Source organism: Melospiza melodia, chromosome 22 (assembly GCF_035770615.1).
Source record: "Melospiza melodia melodia isolate bMelMel2 chromosome 22, bMelMel2.pri, whole genome shotgun sequence".
Classification (NCBI taxonomy): domain Eukaryota; kingdom Metazoa; phylum Chordata; class Aves; order Passeriformes; family Passerellidae; genus Melospiza; species Melospiza melodia.
Window position 1 is genome coordinate 10,881,426 of NC_086215.1, and position 20,923 is coordinate 10,902,348.

Consider the following 20,923-nt stretch of genomic DNA (forward strand, 5'->3'; position numbering starts at 1 on the left):
GGGAAGCCTGGTAAGAGAAGAGGAGAAAGTGAGGGAGCAGAAATTTAGTATTGTGCAAGTCTTGAACACGGGCAGCAAAGGCTGGGGGAGAAAGAAACTGCAGCTCAGGGCTGGAGGTGTGATCAGAGGATATCAGATATGTCATTTGCTGTGCTCTGTGGAGGCTTATTCACAGAATGGTCTGGATTGGAAAGATCTTAAAGATTTCCAACCCCCTGCCTTGGGCAGAGACACTTCTACTGTCCCAGGTTGCTCAGAGCCCCTTCCAGCCTGGAATTGGACACTTCCATCCACAACTTCTCTGGCAGCCTGTGCCAGAGCCTCACCAGAAACACCCCTGTGGGTGTATTGACAACCATTAATTTATTTTTGCCATTATTTGACAACAGAGCCCAAATCCTAAATGCAGAGCCTTGCTTTCAGCAAAGATCCAAAGCACGCATTTTGAATTCTCTGCCAAAAGTAACAGCAAATTATGGATCAGGTAAGGACTCCCACAGACCTGACATTGATTTCATGGAATCCCAGACTGATCTGGGTTGGAAAGGATGTTAAAACTCATCTCATTCCACCCCTGCCATGGCAGAGACACCTTCCACTGGCCCAGGTGGCTCCAAGCCCCGTCCAGCCTGGCCTTGGGCACTTCCAGGGATCCAGGGGCAGCCACAGGGAGGAATTTCTTCCTAAAATCTAACAAAAATCTACATTCCTTCAATTTAAAGCTATCCCTCCTTATCCTATCCCTCCGTGTCCTTGGAAAGGTGACTTCTGGGCTATTCCATCCTCAGCAGAGTCCTGAAGGCTGAGCCCTCCTCTTCCTCTTCCCGGCCTGCAGCCAACCATCTCCTTCCCAGCAACTCTCGCTGCTCACTGTAGACGACAAAAATTGACATTTTAAACCTTCCTAGTCACAAAACAAAACACCTGCGACTGATTAAAACATTTTCTACCTTGAAAAAATACTCTGTGCATGGGAAAAATGCACTCAAAGGGCTGGTTCTGGTCTGGTTGTGTGGGACAAAGCCCAGAGGAGCTCTCCATGGAGAGGACCTGAAGAATGGACAGGACGTTACATTATTGGTGTTGCACACAAATGATCCAGCCAAGTGAGCCCCAGCTGAACAGAGCTCCACAGCCTTTTTATAAAATTAATAATGCGTGGAAGAGATAAGCGTGTCCCATTAATGGGTTTAATACCTTGGCTTAAAAGTCCTACCCAGGAAACTTCCATGGCTTTTCTGCTGACTCCGCTGGATTTCAGAGCATGAGAGAGAAGTGGAATTCAGCCTAAAAGGCAGACAGTGAATGCAGAAGTCAGGACTTAGGAAAAAGATTTTTTTTTTTTTTTAAAGAGCTGTTGATATTTCTCCTCTCTGACACGTCCCAGTCTGTCAAAATGGCCACTGCCTTTATTTTGTTTAATCACTTATCTCCACGGAGGGAAGAGGAAATTCCCAAGAACGCGCGGTCGTTAAAAATATTAACCAGGCACTGGTGATTATTTTTGGTAGCTAAAAACTTCCTGGCTGAGGGCTCTGGGTTTGCATTGGACTCGAGTGAATGTTTTAGGATAACTTTCATAAATACCCATTATGCTGAAACCAGTGGGCAGTTTACAATTCAGCTGGGAAGGGCGGGGACATGTTTCTCTTTCTTTTGTTCTGCCTGGCCGCATGCTAAAGTGCATAGATCCACACTGAATTAGCATTTGGCTATTTTCTTGTATCCTTAAATAAAGGACCAGTTCACACAGTCAGAAATCTCTGTTTCCTTTCGGGCAGGAAAAAGGAAGTGAATGCGAGGGGCAGATTTGGAGTTTGCTTGCAAGAACAATTGAACTCCCATCCAGAGGGGAAGGGGATCTGCGTCAAGAGGAATTCACTTTTTTTTTTCTCTCTTTTTTTTTTTTTTTGCCCCCCACCCCCAGCTCTGGAAGGGAAGAGAAAAATGACCTTTAGTTTAAAAGCCTGAAAGAATAAAGGTCTGAGCCTTGAGAGCTGCCTGCACAAACAGAGCCATGAAGGGTTTTTCCTGAGCAAAGGCTCCTCCAGCGGCTGCTCCCCGCTTCTTATCCCAGGTGCAGGGCAACACCCAGACCTGTCAGCAGCTCCTGCCCACCAGGGACAGGCCCTGGGTGGTGCTGAGCAATATCTGACATTTTCCTCACTGTCCCTCCCCAGTGCTGCCCATGCTGCTGGGCTGGATGAGGTGGGATTGAGAGGATCCCCTTGCCTTGCTCACCCAAAATCTCATTTATAGATGTGTGTGCATTGATTCAGCACCTCACACTGGCCCCATTTTGGTCCTTTTACTGCACACCACAAAGCCTCTCCCAGCTTCTCTGGGCAGGGGAAGTGCACTGAGCTCTCAGCGGCTTGACCAAGCATCAAACCATTTTCTGTGTGGTCTCATCTCCATGGTCTCACCCAAACCGTTTCAGTCCTCAGCACTACTCTCCATTTAGTGGGCGTTAAATATCCACAGACTATTTTTCTCTGTATTTTTCCCCCATGCAAGCCAGATTTCCAAGACAAGCAAATATACAACCTCAAGACCGAAAAGTGAAGAGTCCAGACTCGTTCCTCAGGAGCAGAGACATCCTGCACATCTCGGGGCAGCAATGAACAACCAAAACCTGAGACTGCAGCTGGAGCCTGAGTGAGGTTCCAGGCCCTGCTCATGGCTCTGTTACACGAGGGAGCCCAGCTGGGAGCCCATCCCCACATCCAGCCCGGGTGGGAGCAGAACAGCAGTGGGACAAAGGCAGGATCCCACTGAGCACGGGGAATCTGCCGTCCCCGTGGATTCCCAACCTCATTCCCGCTCCCCTGGAGCTCCCAGCGTGCAGGGGCTGCACCTCCTCCTGCCTCGGTGCACCGAGGTAATTCATTAACTGCAGGAATGAGGAGCCTCAACTTTCCCCCAGTGCCTGGCACAGCAGCAGCTCCCGCGGCGCTGCCAGGCTGGGGACGGTCCCCGGGGTGGGGACAAGGCAGGACGTGTGTGCCCAGCTCCTCAGGAGTGCAGGGAGGGCACCAAGGCCAGCTGGCTGTGAGGGGCTGGGAGCAGCAGGGATTTTGTTCCCCTCATGGAAAGGTTGGGTTCAGCAGGGTCACAACGCCAGGTTTGGGGTTCCAGAGGTCTGCAGAGGCTCCAGGCAGGTTCTTCCCAATGGAAAGCAGATTGTGACAGGGTTCTGAGCGCTTGTGCAAGGCCAGGGATGGTGGCAGAGCTGGGGCTGCGAGCCCACTGCACCTGCAGGGCTGCCAAGTGCCCTGTGGGGCTGGAATAAGCTCATTGCCTCCCCAGGCCTTGATTTACCCACCAGAAGCAGCAGAACCAGTCCCAGAAAGGGCTGAGCAGACATTGGGATTGCTGCCCCAAATATCCCAGCAAAGAGGATAAACCTGTCCAGAAGGAACACTGGAATGACCCAACTCGAATTTACAGCAAAAGAACATTTTCCTTCTGCTCCTGTGGGACCCCCAGGGCTCAGGGCTGCTGCTGGAGGCTGTGCCAGCCCGCTGGGGAGCCTTCAGCTGCTTTATTCATAGAGACCCAGAGCAGCCCTGGAGCTGGCAGCAGCCCAGAGAGGGTCTGTGCTCTGTGGAAATGGGCAGGGCAGCCCAGGGCTGGTGTTCCTGCTGGGGAGACAACATCTGGATCAGCCAGGGCACGGTCTCAGCAGCACAGATAACATCTGGATCAGCCAGAGCAGGGTCCCAGCAGCACAGATAACATCTGGATCAGCCAGGCAAGGGTCCCAGCAGGGGAGATAACATCTGGATCAGCCACAAAGGGAGCCATTGGGGCAGGACCCTGACGTGCCCTGCTCCTCCTGCTGCACACACGAAGGGTTCAGCCTGGATCATCCTATTTTCCATAAACACTCCAGGTTTGTAATCCTGGATTTGCAGGACAGCGCTGCTGGCACGGTGCTTTGAGCTCGAGTGTCAGCCCTAAACCTGGGCTTTGCTGGGATTAGTCCCAGCTACAGAGCCAGCAGCACCCAGCAGGCTCCAAATGAGCACAAAAATTGGTTGGATCAGGATTCCTGTGGCACACTGAGCGAAATCACTGGCCTGTTATTTCTCAGTTCCTTTTCTTTCCTTTCCTTCTCTGCTCTGTTTTGATTTTGATTTACTTCTCTCCCGTAGGAAGCAGCTCAGAGATTGGTTGTGACACAGCCCAGGTCACCAAAGCCTGTTTTCCAAAGGAAACATTTGCCATCTCACTCCCAGCTTGGATTTGCCTGTCCCTGCTCACTTGCCAGAGCTTGTTCTGCTGTGTTAATAGGGAAATTTCTTTGCACAGAGCCAATTGTGCCCCAGTGATTTTGTTCAAGGGATAAAAAAGCACATTCACTTGGTGTTTGAGATGACATTTATTTGGTGGGTGAGCTGGAGAGCTCGGTGGGCAGAGAGAGAACAAAAACCCACCCTTGTCAGGAGCTCTTTGAAAAGCAAAGAAACAAGAGCACAGCAGAGATAAGAAAACGAACATTTGCAGAATCTGGGAAAGCCTCGTGCAGAGGGACAGAGACAAAGCACGAGAATGCACTTTATTTGTGACAAGCTTTCCATCCTGGGCAGCCAAACAGGACATCCTGCCTCAGTTCTCCTTCCTCTCTTTAATTAGAGCTGCGTTCAGGACGCTGCCATTAATGTCATCTCAGCATTTCCACGCCAAAGCCCTGTTTTTGCTGGGCTTTAGGAACTTGGCCCCAGCAAAGGCTGTTGTTGGTGTGCAGAGCTGCTCAGCACGGGGGGCTGGAGCAGCTTTGTGACATTTCCATCACGGGGAGCTGCCACCAGCCCGGAGAGAGGCGTTTCCACGCAGGATGTGGGGGCAGTGGGGGAAATCAGAGCCCCTCTCTGGCCACAGAGGGATTCGGGGCTGTTTGTGCTCCAGGAATGTGTCTCCGTTTCAGGTCGGGGCTGTGGCACCTCCGTGACATCCGGAAGCCACTGAAAACACACCACCCACATTTTCCAAACCGTGAGTCACCGTGGAAGCCTCTGGGGCTGCAAATAATTAAAGGAGAACCTGAAAAGTGGATTCTCCAGCAAAAGTGGATTCTCTCAGGTGTTTTTGCTGCCTGAGAACAGGGCCTGGCTGCAGCCCCCCAAAAAGGAGCCCCTGAAATCCCTGTCAGCTGTAAAACCCCCATGTTGGAAAGAAGCTGAAATGCACCTCAAACTCCAGCACAGCCTGGCAGCTCTGCTGATAAACCAGATTCCTGTCATGCTTGTTCTGTATAAACCCCTTCCTCTGGGTCTCCAGGGCAGGACCTGGGGTTTGTGCACAGCTCTGAGCACACAGACAGGAGAAATCCCCATTCCCATCCCACTGAGAGCCTGTTACCCCAGACTGGGCATCCCTGAGCAGGAGAAGCCAGAGCTCAGTCCAGCCAGCTCCTCTGGGGCTGCTTTTGGCTGGAGAAGTGCTAAACATTATTAGCAAAAAGAAAACCACTTTTATTTTTTTTTTCCACGATGGAAAAACGAGTCCTTAGTCCTCCCAACCCAAAATATCAGCGAGATTCCAAAATATCAGCGAGATTCCAAAATATCAGTGGGATTCTTCCACTCCTGAAGGGAGGGCAGACAGATCCCTTTGTTCCTGCTGCAGCCCCAGGTGCAATGCTGGCATCCAGGGCAGGGCAGGCTCTGGAAGAAGCTGTAAAGCAACATTTCATCACAGGATACTCCAAAGCAGACAGGGTTAAGCCAAACATCCTTTCAGTGCTCCTCTTTCACTTCCCATTCGAGGGCAGAGCGCACAATGGCCCTGCACCCTGAGCTAGGGCTCTGCTGGGGCATCCCCAGCTGCATTTTCTGCTGGCTTCCTGCATGGCCAGGCTGCTGTGTCCCCTGGCCCAGGAATTCCCTGCCTTTCCCACCCCACAGCTTGCTGGGGAGCCAAATCAGAGAACTCCCACCAGGAATTCCCTGCCTTTCCCACCAGGAATTCCCTGCCTTTCCCATTCATGCTGTCGCCCCACAGCTTCCCTCCCTTGCTGGGGAGCCAAACCAGAGAATTCCCACCAAAAATTCCCTGCCTTTCCCAGCCCTGCTGCCACCCCACAGCTTGCTGAGGAGCCAAACCAGAGAAATCCCACCAAAAATTCTCTGCCTTTCCCACCCCACATCTCCCCTCCCTTGCTGGGGAGCCAAATCAGAGAATTCAAATGGACCAACAGAGGGAAGAAACAGTGGAATGGGGCTGTTTTGGGGCTGTTTCCCAAGTTCCCCACCTGCTGGAACAACCTGCTTTGGGTACAAGGCACCGATGCCACCACAGGGCACAATCCCACTGTTTTTGGGGTTTGGGCTCAGGGGATTCAGGATGTGCTGGCCCAGTGTTCCCCAGCAGTGCCCCCCGATGCTGGGCAGCCCCGGGGGGGCTCAGGGCTCTGTGCCCCCCCAGCAGAGCAGGGCAGGGCAGGAAGGGAGCAGGGCAGATGAGGAGATGAGTGTTTCCTGCCCCTCTCAGCAGCGCTGTCACTCAGCGGCCCCCGCAAGTGCAGCAGCAAGATAACTCCAGACACAGCCACCAGCACTTCCCCCCTTTGTCCCGGGCTTTTTTCAGGCCTTCCTGAGCACAAACGTCCCATCTCCACAGGAATGTCCCTGCTGCTGCTGCTGCTGGCTGCCCCCGGGGATGTGGGTGCTGCAGCAGCCCGGAGTGAGGGGCTGCCCTGAGCTGGGCACTGCCATGGGGGGCATGGAAATGTCCTGGCATGGAATGGAACTGCAGCTGGGCATGGAAATGTCCTGGCATGGAATGGAACTGCAGCTGGGCACTGCCATGGGGGGCATGGAAATGTCCTGGCATGGAATGGAACTGTGACCGTGTTCACAGGGGTCTCAGGTTGAGGGGAGAGATGAGGATCTGACTCCATGTTTCAGAAGGCTGATTTATTATTTTATGATATGTATTACATTAAAACTATGCTAAAAGAATAGAAGAAAAGGTTTCATCAGAAGGCTAGCTAAGAATAGAATAGCAAAGAATGATAACAAAGCTTCTGTCTCGGACAGAGAGTCCAAGCCAGCTGACTGTGATTGGCCATTAATTACGAACAAACTAACATGAGCTAATCCCAGATGCACCTGTTGCATTCCACAGCAGCAGATAACCATTGTTTACATTTTGTTCCTGAGGCCTCTCAGCTTCTCAGGAGGAACAATCCTAAGGAACGGATTTTTCATGAAAAGATATCTGCGACACTGAACTGCCACACGCCCCGGTTCCCTGGCCTGAGTCTCTCCCCAGTGCAGGAGATGAAGGAGCTCACGGAAAACAACGAGCTCAGGGCAGCCTGAGAGGCAGCAGAGCAATGTGCCACACGTTCCTCAGGCTCCTGGGCTGGCACAATTCCCCTCCAGCCCCACCAGATGCTCCAGCAAGGTGCCCACATGACGTTTCCAGCTCCTTGCCTATCCCTGTGTGGTGCCCACTGAGCCAGCCTGGGGTAACACCCAGGCACTGCTGGCACAAACCCCTCTGATCTGAAAGCAGGGAGCACTCTTGGCCCTTCAGTTAGGCTGTATTTTCCCCCAAAGTCCTTCCCAAAGAGGGCTCTGGGTTTGGCTTTTGGGATGCCCTCACCCTGCAGAGCTCAGCCTGTGACTCTGCCCAGCACAGACCCTCCAGTGCCCACAGCTGCAGAGATCAGCCCCACAGGAGATTCCTCACTCCCCCAGCACTGTGGGGCAATGGGGGGCTCTGACAGGAGCAAGGGGGACATGTGGCACCCCCAGAGAGGGCCCGTGGCCGGCACAGCACCAGTGTCCCCAGAAAGCCAAGGCTGGAATGCAGCGAGGCTGTTTCCTTATCTCCTCCCCTGCCTCTCAAGGACACAACAATCTAACGGTTGTAGGAACACATTTTTCACCACGGGATCCTCCATTAGTGCTCGTTTCCTCCCCCCAGCCGTTTCCTGGAAGCAGTTTGTGCTGCAGGAGCTGCAGGGGTGCGTGAGGGAGCACACGCATTCCTGCCATGCTCCATGGGTCACACCTGGGCACTCTGCAGTGCCACTGCCACCAGCTCTGCCTGCCTGGGAACACAGACAGGCGGGGACAGGGAAAGGAGGATGGTGTTGAACTGGAACAGGAGAGATTCAATTCAATACCGGGGAGAAATTCTTCCCTGGGAGGGTGGGGATGCACAGAGGCTGCCCCTGGATCCCTGCAAGTGTCCCAGGCCAGGCTGGACAGGGCTTGGAGCAGCCTGGGATGGTTGAAGGTGTCCCTGCCCATGGAGGGAGTGAAATGCATCATCTTTAAGATCCTTCCAAGCCAAACCAGTCCATGATTCTATAATTATATGCACCTCACAGACAGGTCCTGGTGTTCCCAGCCCCATGGCTCCTGCACAGCTGTTTGTGCATCAACCATAAATATTTGCTCCTGGCTGCAGATTTCAATCCACGAGCTATTCCTCCATTCTTCCCTGGCTGTTTACTCCTGGAGTTCCTCTGAGTTAAACACAGCTTTATTTCTAGACCAGCAGGAATGGGATATCCATCATCTCCATCGATTACAACAAACCGATTACAGATTGTGCAGCAACCAAACAACGAAAAATTTAAAAAAAAAAAAAAAAACTAAAAAAGATCAGCCACCAAAGTGCAGCCCAGGGAGGGAGGGAGGAAGAGGATACGGCGCTTCTGGGAGCCGTGGCCGTTTGAAGGCTGGGCGGGAAGCAGGCCAGGGGTTATCCAATCTCTCAGAGCAGACATTTCCGCCTGGCACGCCCAGAGCGCCGTGCTGGGGCAGCCATCCATCATCAATCACCCGCCCTGCCCGGGCAGGAAACAGGAGCAGGGCCCGCGTGGGCACTGCAGAGGGGGCACAACGCAGCCAGCAGCCCCCCAAGGTCCTGCCCAGCCTTTGCAGCTCACCTGGCCAAAGGAGCCAAAGGAGCTGCGGTGCCCGAGAGCCAGCACGAGCTGGAGATGTGGCTCTGGGATGTTGTCTGATATTTTTCGCTTGAAAAGCTGAGAAGCCTCAGAAAAGAAATGTAAACAGTAATTATGTGATTGCTTAGAATGTGGTATGGATGTTGCTCACCAACAGGCGCATCTTTGATTGATTCCATGAGAATTGTTTTTACTTAATGGCCAATCCCAGTCCAGCTGTGTTGCCTCTCTGGTCAGTCACAGGTTTTTATTATCATTCTTGTCTAGGCTTCTAATGTCCCCTTTCTCTGTCTATTTAGTACATAATTTTCTTTTAATGTAATATAATATCATAATATAATAAATCAGCCTTCTGAGAACTTGGAGTCAATTCTCATCTCTCACCTCATCCTGGGGACTCTCAACAACTGGTGACCAGAGAGATGAACAGAATTCTTCCTTCTATCAAGTGTCCATTCCCCCTTCCCAGCCACAGAGAGCAGCAGATCACTTTCCCAGGGAAAAGATAACTCTCCCAGGGAACAGATAACTTTCCCTTTCCATCATTCTTGAAAAGGCTTTGAGAAGATCAGAAAAAAAAAATGAGAAACAATCCTTGTCTTCCCTTGCTGCACCTGGCATTGCGAACATGTGGAATGTGCTGTGGAGATTGGTTTACCAAAGGGTGGTTTCTTAATTTGCCAGTGGTGGTCATGGTGTTTGGATTCAAGGACCAAGTAGGTCCACCTGTATTGTAACTGTTTATAAAAGAGCAATGGGTTTCTTAATAAAGATTATTATTGATGAACCTTCTGTCAGTCATGGAGTCAATGGTAATTATTACCTGGCCAGGGGCCCATTCCAACAACACCCAGCTGCCAGTCCTGAGCTTTCCAAGGGCTCCCAGGCTCTCCAGGATGCTCTTCCAGCCCCAAACCATGCAAGCAGCATTGTTTCCCCAGGAACACAAGTATGGTTTATACATTTTTGGTAGATGACTTTGAGCAGGTTTGGCAGCTGTTTGAGCACAGCTAACGTGGGCTGTCCTGCTGGATCCAGCCACTTGCTGCTACCCATCATAGCAGCATCCTAACCCTGGTGGCCCCCACAGTGCCCTGACCCCCGGGGATGGATGCAGGGATGCCAGGGGGGTGGCACACCTCGTGTCACCCTGTCCTTGCAAGGACACCCTGGCTAGAGCAGGAGGGACAGGGACACCCCAGGTGTGGTGATGCAGCCACCCCCGGCCCCACAGCTCCCTGGGGCTGCTCAGTGACACAAATCCCTGCCACCAGAGCTTCCTGTTTTCCTGCTGCAGCAGCTCACGCTGCCCTGCAATCCTTGACCCCTGGGGCTGTGCTAGGAAGGACGTGAAATTGCCTCTGCTGCAGCCCGAGGCTGGGCTTGGGGCTGCCCCTGGAGCCCTGAGCCTGCAGCTGCTGTGTCTGTGTGTGTGTCTGTGTGTCTGTGTGTCTGTGTGCCTGTCTGTCTGTCTGTGTGCGTGTCAGTGTGTCTGTGTGCATGTCAGTGTGTCCGTCTGCGCATACACAATGGTCACACCGTGCCTCCCCGGCTGGCACAGCTGCCAGCAGCCTCAGGGGACAGGATCTGATATCTCAGAGGGAAAGCTGAGCCACGGGACAAAGCAAAGCCCAGCAGAGCTGAGTCTTTGATTACAACCCCTTTTTTTCTCCTCTCTGAGCAAGGAAATACAGGCTGCAGTTGTTTTCTCACTTGCACTTCCCCCAGATTCCAAAGCTCAAGGGTTTTGTTTTCCCTGCACAGCTGGAAAGAAACTCTCCAAATCCCTTCCTGGCACAATGGCACGGGCTGGGCTTCCCAAAATGCCAGCCAGGGGAAGGTGGGGTGTCTGTGAGAGCAGGAACTGCTGCTCCAGGCTGTGCAGAGCACCATGGACACACATTCAAGGAAACGGCCCAGCCTGAGCCTTTGTTGCCTGGCAGAGCCACCACCTCTCATCCCTGCTGGGAAACGATGCTGCTCATTTCCCAGCTTTTCAACATTTCAAGATTTCGAAGTGTAAAGCAAATGCTGATGACACCAGGATGATGGGTGCTTCACTCTGCTTTTCTTGGGGTGACAAGATACTTCGGCTCTGGTTTTGATTTGTTTTTCTGTTGCAGGAGTGCCAAAAGTCAGAAATCCCTCCAGAAACAAAGCCAGGTCTCCCCAGCAGCTGCAGCACAGGGAACCCCACACAGACATTATTGCAGTGGGGACAAAAACATGAGCAGGGCTTTGGGGAGGGGGCAAGGACAAGGGCAGAGGGTACCAGTGCAACCAATATCAGCCAGATCCAACTTTCTTTGGAAAAATCCAACATTTGTGATCTCTCTTGCCCAAAGGAGCTGTGATAACCATTTATTTCGATGCTTTTCTAGTGGAGATCTTCTCATGTAACAGTGCTGGGCCAGACCACCCAGCAGCACCTCGGGGACATCATCAAGAGCTCTGCAGAAGGGCTCAGCCCCCAGAACAGAGGAGTGAGGACACGGAGCCACCCAGGGCTGAGCCCTGTGCACAGGTCAGGGAGCTCGGCGCAATCACAGGAACACAAATCCTCCCCTCCCAGCCCAGGGCTCCAGTTACACCACACTTAATCCTGGAGCCACTTTGGCACTGCAGCTCAGGGCTGACCCACTTGTGAGGCAGCGAGGCCCCCTGAGCTCAGAAATGTTAAATACATTGTAATTGGAGCCACCACGGTGCCTCCGCTTTCCTCCCCATGCTGAGGCCCTGGGAAGTGAATTTTCCAGAGTGTTCCTGGAGAGGAGCCGATTCTCAGCCCAGCATGGACACATTGGGATCTTCCCCATCTGCAGGGTGGTCACATCAATGGCAAAGCGAAGGAAACCCAATCCAGCCGTTCCTGGTTTATCCCAGAGGAAAAGGGAATGGGGCTGGATAAGGGCTGAGCTCCCTGGGGAAGGGAGGGGAGAGCTGAGCACTCCCTGTTCCAACTTTTGCTCCTTTAATATCAAATCTTGCTAGTGGTGCTGCCAGAATCCTGGTGAAGTGACGTGTCACCTGTCCCCTCTCCTTGTCCGTCCTGGGGCACTGGGGACAACATCAAATTGGGAACAAATCATCCCTGATGCACTGGAGGGGCAGCACAGACATTTGTCACCACAGACATTTGTCCCCACTGTCACCTCTCCCTTTGCCATTGCCAGGTGAGGCTGGAGGCTCCTTGGGGCAGAGCCACAGGGCAATGCTCCCAGGTGCTATTTTGGCATAAAAACCAGCATTTCCCCCAGCTTTAAAACGCTTTTCCTCCCTCCCAGTGCAGGTGAGCGCTCCTCTCTCGCAGCTGCTGTCCTCTCCAGAGGGAGTTTGAAGGCCACGGTCACAAAATCAGCAAACTGGGGCAAAAGGCTCTGCCAGACACACAGGCAAAGGAAACAGATGCAAGGGGAGCTCTGGAACAGCCTCACTTTGCTACCAAACACTCCAAAACCTCGTGAGGACAAACCCAGCAGGAGCGTGAAACTTCTTCTGGGGACATCAAAGAAAGCCACTTTGTCCTGCTGGAGTTTCCAGACTCACAGGTCACAGCCAGGAGCTGCTGCCTGGGGTGCTGGGGCAGAGCTGGGGCACAGAAAGTCCCGTGGGCAGTGGGGAGCACCCACGGGGGAGGCAGCCGGGCCCCAGCCCTGTTCCCAGGGCTGTGTGGGCTCAGGTTTGGAAGCAGGAAGGGTTTGGATGCTCCCACAAAGCCCTGACACGGCTCCCAGAGGCGTTTCTGCTGGGAGATGCTCTCGTGGTTTGCCTCCCTTTGAAGTGAAAGCCCTGGGAAAGGCAGGAATGCCTCCAAACACACTTAATTAATCCAACTTGTCACATTAATGACATCAAACCACAGCCACTGCAGCAGAGTCTGGGCCCCCCATCTCACACCCAGCTACAGTAAACAGGGAGACCCCTGTGGCAGGGAGGAATGATGAGGAGGATTCATTCCATGGACATCAGATGGCTAATAAATTACTTTATTATATAATATTTATTATATTATAATAATATATAATAATAAATATACACTATCATATATTTTATAGTTATCATAATAAATATATAATATTTATTATAATAAATAATTAATATATAATGTTATATGAATAATGATAATAATTTTATACATGATAACAATGTTATAATAATATAATTATAATATATAATATTATATATAATTATAATTATATAATATAGATAATTAATATAACATATTATATTATATTATATTATATTATATTATATTATATTATATTATATTATATTATATTATATTATATTATATTATATTATATTATATTACATATATAACTATAATAATAATTTTATAATAGTATAATTATTATAACAATATTATATATTTAATAATTATTATCATAAATATATATATCACATGTTAATAAATAATAATTTGATAATTTTATATAGAATAGTAATAAATATATAATATTATTTTTTTATTTAATACTATATTACTCTACATTATATTACATTACATCTAAACTGAATCTGCCCAGCACACAACTGCCCAGAATCTCGTGACTGTCAGCCCACAGTCCTCATACACACACCTGGCCCTGACAGGCCAAGGAAACAAAACACCATCACTCTGGGTAAACAATCTCCATCTTCCATTCTACTTTGGCACAACACAGGAGCAGGGAATGAGATAAGAATTGTTTAGATCATTCCTTTCTCTGCTTCTCTCGCTGCTCCTCTCTGGTTCAGAGGATGTGGATCCCACACCCAGCAGAACTCGGGCAGGACGCAGAGGGCTCAGGGCACAATTTGTGCCTGCACTGGTGCAGCAGTGGGGACAGCAGGAGCAGGACCCCATGGGCTGTGCTCAGAGCCCATCCTGAGCCCCCCGAGCGTTCCCTGCTGTCCCCCCTCAGTGTCTCTGTGTCCCGGGGCCGTGTGTGCCCTTTCCCAGGCTGGGGTGAGGGTGTCTGTCCTGTAGCTGTCCCCACAGCCCCATGGGGCTGTCCCCGAGTGGGGCTGAGCCCCCTGTCCCAGCCCTCACTGCCTTCCCCAGGTGATAACCTTGGGCAGCTCCCTGTGACCTGGAGGAGCTGGGAAAGGGAAATGTTGACTTTTAACCTCCTGCTGTTCTTCATCCTCTCCTAATGGGCCGAGCTCCCCCCTGCACTCTGAGCCCATCCATCTCCTGCTGCCACAGCCCCCAGCTCTTCCCACGATCCCATCTGGAATGGGAGGAAGGAGCTTCACCTCCAGCCTCAAACTCACCTGGAGCCACAGCTCCCTGCTGTCCCTTCCCTATGACCGTGTTCGCAGGGGTCCAAGGATGAGGGAAGAGATGAGGATCTGACTCCATGTTTCAGAAGGCTGATTTATTATTTTATGATATATTTTACATTAAAACTATGCTAAAAGAATAGAAGAAAGGGTTTCATCTGAAGGCTAGCTAAGAATAGAATAGCAAAGAATGATAACAAAGGCTTGTGGCTTGGACAGTCTGAGCCAGCTGACTGATTGGCCATTAATTAGAAACAACCACATGAGACCAATCCCAGATGCACCTGTTGCATTCCACAGCAGCAGATAATCATTGTTTGCATTTTGTTCCTGATGTCTCTCAGCTTCTCAGGAGGAAGAACCCTAAGGAAAGGATTTTCCATAAAATTTGTCTGTGACACTTCCCCCTCACCTCAGGGCAGCAGCAGCTCCCAGGCCAGGCCCAGGGACACCTGAGGGGCACAGAAATCTTGCCAGGGCTGCTCAGTGCCCAGATTTTGGCCAGGTCACCGAGTGAGGCCGAGCTGAGCCCGTCCCCTCCCAGCCTGGCTGAAAGGAGCCCCACACCAGGCAGGACCTGGAGATAAACCCAAACCCTTTGATGTGCAGGGGAAAGGAGACATCCCTTATCTCCCTTTCCTTCTGTGCTGAAACCCTTCCCAAAGGCACCCCTGGGCTGTGAGGGTGTGACAGCAGAGCCAGGCCCTGTCCCCGCAGCACAGGCAGGGCTCAGACACAGCTGGGACACTGGGCTGAGCACAGGAGCCATGCTCTGTCCCTCTGCCTCCTTCTGCCCTCCTCTGGCGTCCCCGGGAGCTTTTCCTTGCATCTTTCTCATCCGCTGCTCCGGCTAAATCCCCTTTGGAGGCAGAGCTGTAAGGAAGCCCCCAGGGTGGCAGGGGAAATTAATTATTTTATTATTATTATTGACATTTTTATTATTTACATTTACATTTCTTAAGCCTTAAAAGCACATTTCAGGAAACCTTTAGATGAGAAAATATACAAAACGAGGAGCAGCAGCAGCTGCAGACGACAGGAAGGTGGAGTGGGAGAGCCACGCTAGCAGGAGCTGAGCTGTGCGAGAGCAGAGTTTCTTTGGTTTCACAAATAAGAGGTTCAAAGTTGGAAAATGTGTGAAGCTGTCTGCTGGCGTGGCTCAAATTGAGGCAGCAGCTTCACAGGGAAAGAGGAGGAAGGATGGATGCAATAAAAACATTGAAGTACTTTGCACCAAGGCTTGCCAGCAACAAGTTTAATTCTTGAGCTGCTCAATGTTTTTTGTCTCATCATTGTCAGATATGAAACGTGCTTCTGGTGAGCAGAGTTTTCCCTGAGAAATTGCTCCCAGCCTCAAAAGAAAGAGAAAAAGCCTTTAAAGGATATTGAACAGCCCCTGAGAAGGAAAGGAAGGTTTTAATTTCGTGTGGAACAGAGCATTTGCACGATGAACCAGAAAAGGAAACAAGGCAGAGATTCTCCCTTTGGGTCTGAGCCTGTCTGACTTTGCCCATGTGGTTTTCGGTTCAGCTGCAGAGCAGAAACCTCTGGTTCCCCCCAGATTCTCTCTCTGAGCCCTCGAGAGCAGCCTGGCCATGGACACGGCGTGGGAACTGAGCCTGGCAGTGCCCCTGGAGCTGCATGGGTGTGACTCACCCCCTTTGGGCGCTGCTGGTTAAAATCCCTCCCCAGTCTGGTTAAAATCCCTCCCCAAAGCTCCAGGCTCAGCCATGTGTTTCTGTTTACCCTCTGTGTGTGCCAGCAGAGCCTCCACACACATCATGTTTGCATATAAGCTGCAAATTTGAGTTTGATTTGGTGGGCTGGAGCCCCCGGGGCCTCTTGGATGCCTTTGAAAGAGCTGCTGGGTCTGAAAGGTCTGCAGTGCGTGGGGATGTGTGGTCCAGGAGAGGGGCTCAGAGGGGGAGTGTGGGAAGAAGAGCGGGAGGAAAGAGAAAGGAGAAGGAGATGAAAAGGAGGAGGATAATGGAGGAATTGCAGGGAGGAGAGGGATGCCAGGGACAGCACTGGAGGGGCAGAGACATTAGTATTAGTATTAGTATTAGTAATGGTATTATTAGTAGTATTTTAATAATATAATTATTTCTATATTATAATATAATTAAATATGATATAATAATACAATAATGTAATACAATAATACAATATGTAATAAATTATATTAATATATAGCTTATATACATTTAAAATAATAATATAATATAATATAATATAATATAATATAATATAATATAATATAATATAATATAATATAATATAATATAATATAATATAATATAATATAATATAATAATATAATATAATATAATATAATATAATATAATATAATATAATATAATATAATATAATATAATATAATAGTTAATTAAGCACAATATAATTAATGATAACGTTATTAATATTAATACAATACTGAGCACCCAGCCAAAGAGAAAGGAAAAGGAGATGCAAAGGATGGGGATAATGGAGGAACTGCAGGGAGGAGAGGGATGGCAGGGACAGCACTGGAGGGGCAGAGGCTATTAATATTATTATTATTATTATTATTATCATTATCATTATTATTATTATGTCCATATATATATGGGTAGAATAATTATAATTATATATGTAATTATATTAATACATTATCTTAACATAATAATATTATTATATTGATGTACATATTATTATAATATTATTATTACTATTATGCCCAGCACCTAAAAAGAAAGGAGAAGGAGATGCAAAGGATGGGGATAACGGAGGAACTGCAGGGAGGAGAGGGATGGCACCCAGCACCCAGCCCGTGCCTACACCCATCCCCAATTTCCCACATCCCATCCCGGGGGATGTGTGGGATCTCAGCAGCCCCAGCCAAATCCCTCCCCTGAGAGGGGGCAGAGCCACCTCAGGCCACCCAAGCCCCGCGGTGCCCCCTGGCCCGTGTCCCCGTGCACAGCCCATCCCTGTCCCCGCGGTGCCCCCTGGCCCGTGTCCCCGCGCACAGCCCATCCCTGTCCCCCCACACTCCCGCACGCCTGGGGCTGCCCTCCATCCCCAGCACTCCCGTCTGAAACACCCAGCAGGAGGCTGGGAACGTTTGGCTGCTCTCCCAAGGAGATTTTCCTTCATGAAACGCGAGGCAGGCGGGGGCTTTTCACAAGCACCGGGCACGGCCGAATCCCTTTCTCGGCAGCCAGCGGGAGGAGAATGGCAGAGGGACAAGAGACGGGACGGCCACTGCCTTTGTTTGGGGTTTGAGGCAGAAGGAGGATGGTGGGGGGAGTTTAAGGATATAATGATGGGGCTGAATGTGCTGAAGGAGCAGCTTGAGGTGGGGAGGCTTCAGAATGCCATGGGAGGGGACGGGAAAGGTTTGGCTGTCACTGCTCACAGGACAGGGGTGAGCCCCTCATGGTGGGCATCCAAGGGTTGGGGTCTCCCTGCTGCAATCCCTGCTGGTCCAGGAGGGAACAGGCTGCTTGGGAAGGGTCCAAAAGGTGTGTGGGTTGTTGGGGACACGGTGAACGGGTTGATGGTGGGTTATCCATGATCTTTGAGGGCTTTCCAACCTTAATGATTCTATCATTAAATAAATTAATAACCCAACAGTGTTTTGCACTTTGGGGTTTAGGCACCGCCTCACCCCAAAAGACTGAGGAGAAGGGACCCCAGTCCTGCTTCTTCACGGGGCTCTGGCTTTGTCCCCCATGCCTGAGGAGCTGGGGATGGTGGGGACAGGGACACGGAGCCAGGGCCACCACTGCCATGGGGACCCGTGGGGGGAGCCCATCCCTGTGTCACTAGATGGCGGCTCCACCCCAGGAATGGTGCAGGGGCACTCTGGGGGCCAGCCTGGGGTGTCCTGTCCCCCTGTGGGGGCCCAGCAGAGCCCCCCATGTCCCCCTGCCACCCGTGTCCCCACTGCCACCACAACCATGCAGGAGGGTTTTCTCTCTCTCCTTACTGCAGGAAAGTTTTCTTCCTCCCCTTTCAGCACCATTCCTGCTGGCAGGACCCCAAGTTGCACCCGAGGAGGTTCAGGTTGGATATTAGGAATCATTTCCTCACTGGATGTGGGATTCCCTGTATCCAGCTCCTTCCCACGGGGCTGATCCCGAGCCACAGCTCAGCCTGAGTGTGGTGAGGTCAAAGAGCCCCGTCCCTCTCTTCCCCCTCAAGGAAACCTAGATGGAGGCATGGAAAAGATCTCATCTCGTGCCTAGACCACCCCGGGCTGAGGGTGTGAACCTCCTGTGGTGGTCTAAAACCCCCTGCAGCACAGAGAGAGCGCCCCTGGAGCCCCAGGGAGGGTGGGTGTGCATCCCACCGGCTTCACCATCCCGAAAAAATCACCAGGGATTCCCTGGCAGGTCCAAAAGCCTCAGAAATGAAAAGCAAACCCTCTCCCCGCAGCTGGTGTGCTGCCCTTGGGTGTGCTCACGCTCCCAGTATGACCAGTTCCCTCCAGCGTGGGGCTGGCTCCGCGCTGAGCTGCAGCTTTAAGGCGCAGCCAGGCTGCGCAGGTTCCTCCTCCCAGCGCCCTGCCAGAGTCAACCTAGCCGAGAGTAATTAGTGTGGTTATCAAGGGACGAGGTGGATTAATGTGGGAAAGTCATTGATGAAGGCAGAGAAGGGCAGATGCTTTCCTGGAGTCCCCAATCAATACAGACCTTGGAGGATGAATGAGCGCTTCAAAGAAAAGCATCGGCCAACAATTGAGCGCTTTTAGCTCCCGGCCGGCTGCTGTGCCTGCAGCAAGGAGTGAAGCAGGGCCCAGGGCAGCCTCACACCCTGACAATCATCGCTCCTTGCGCCCGGCAGGAGCCTCTGCCCACCGCGGGGAGGAGGAGGATGCTGCTGGGGATGCTGCTGGGGTGGAGATGGGCACCGAGCGTGTGGAGGTGGCCGTGTGTGTGTTGGGAAGGATGGAAGTTTGACAAGAGTCTCACAGATATGTGTGCTTAGCAGGAAGGTTTTTGAATGTAGAGTCTGATGAAGGAATAGAGATGGAAGCAAGTTTTGATATAGAGGAAAAGAAAAGCTATATAGAAGAAAAGAGTTGCTGAGACAGTCTCACTGGATAACCAAGAAGGCAAAATGTGTGTTAGCTAGAAAGAGTTTTTATGACTTACAGCAAAAGATAAACCTACCCTAAACAAGATGATTTTACCAAGCAGAAAGACAGCACAGGCAAACAAGTCAGCAAATGCTGCATGTAGAAAAAAGGTTTCAGAATTTTCCACTGCAAGAAAACTGGAAAACAACTTCTAGCTTAAACTGTAATGTACTGACTTTTAGTGATTGGAGAACAGTAACATGAATGTGGTAATTATAGAAGTTATGATGGGATATAGGTAAAAGTTAAGGTATAGATTGGTTCTACTGTATTAAGATGCTCAGCAAAGAAAATTATATAATGCAATGTAACCAAAAGAAAAGTATATAATGCATGTAACCTAAAGAAAAGTCTATAATGCATTGTAACTAAAATAAAAGTCTATGATGCATTGTAACCAAAACCAAAGGGTCTCCAGGCCTGCCTGCAGCTGGAGCTGCCGCCACTCCTGGGTGTGAGGCACACACAGACCTGTCCCTGTCCCCAGCCTGGTCCCCTCCAAGGCAAAGCCTTGCCGGTCTCCAGGGTGCAGAGATGTGTTGCTGTTGTTTCGGGGGAAACTGAGTCACGGAATGGTGCCAGCCGGGGGATGGATGGGTGTCCCTGTCCCCACCCCGGGCTCCCTCCATGCCCGCAGCACCCAGCGCTTTACTCGAAAGCCAGGCAGGGCGGGACAGCTCTGCAGAGAGGGAGTAAAGAAAACCCAAACAAATCAGAGCATGTTTTTTTTTGCTCTCCCGGCGCAGCTCGCAGCCCCTCCTCTGTCATTCCCGCTGGAATGTCTCTCCGAATTCCTCTCTGGCTCGCTGCGTGCTGCTGCCGGCTCTGCCCGCGATTGTTCGCAGCGATTGCGCTTTTCCCACACTCGGATCGCGGCTCGGCTCCAGCGGCTCCGCATCACCCCCAGCGCCAGCGGCGAGCGCAGGCCGGGGCGAAGCTGCGTGGCTGTGCCCTGAGTCACACCTGAGTCACCCCCGAGCCCTTCAGCGCCTCCTGCCCCTCTGTCCCGGCTCACTCGGGGCTGGCAGGGAGGGAGAAGTGGCTGCTGCCCTTTGGTGGGCTCCCCATGGGATGGTTCCTGCAGTCTCCATCACCGTTTCTGCACAGTCACAATTATTTTGTGCCTCTTCCCCACTGTTCAGGCTGCAAACTTTGGGATTTCTCCGCTTTGGGAGCAGTTTCCCAGCTGGGCTTTGCTGTGTGCTGCCCTTGGGCCCTCCGAGCCCTTCAGCACCTCCTGCCCCTCCATCCCGGCTCACTCGGGGCTGGCAGGTAGCAAGAAGTGGCAGCTGCCCTTTGGTGGGATGGTTCCTGCAGCCTCCATTGCAATTTCAGCACAGTCACAATTATTTTGTGGCTCTTTCCCGCTGTTCAGGCTGCAAACTTTGGGATTTCTTCGCTTTGGGAGCAGTTTCCCAGCCGGGCTTTGCTGTGTGCAGCCCTTGGAGAGGCAGGTGGGAGGTGCAGGGATGTGTTCGTGTCCTGCTCTTTGTTTTTCCTGGCTGGGGCCGCGTCTCCCTGCCCGGTGTCACTTCCCTGTTCCCTGTGCTCGGGGCAGCTGCCGTTTCCATCAGTCTGGAGGCTCTCAGGAGATCCCCAGGCTCCAG

General features: G+C 51.2%; 1 long non-coding RNA gene across 1 annotated transcript; it reads right to left on the reverse strand.

The window, feature by feature from the left end:
- Positions 1–332: 332 nt before the first annotated feature.
- Positions 333–2,814, reverse strand: LOC134428233 (uncharacterized). The gene is made up of 4 exons (XR_010030348.1): positions 2,548–2,814; positions 1,198–1,287; positions 951–1,050; positions 333–870 (listed from the first exon to the last, which is right to left on the reverse strand). It is a non-coding gene; the product is annotated as an uncharacterized LOC134428233 (long non-coding RNA).
- Positions 2,815–20,923: the final 18,109 nt, after the last annotated feature.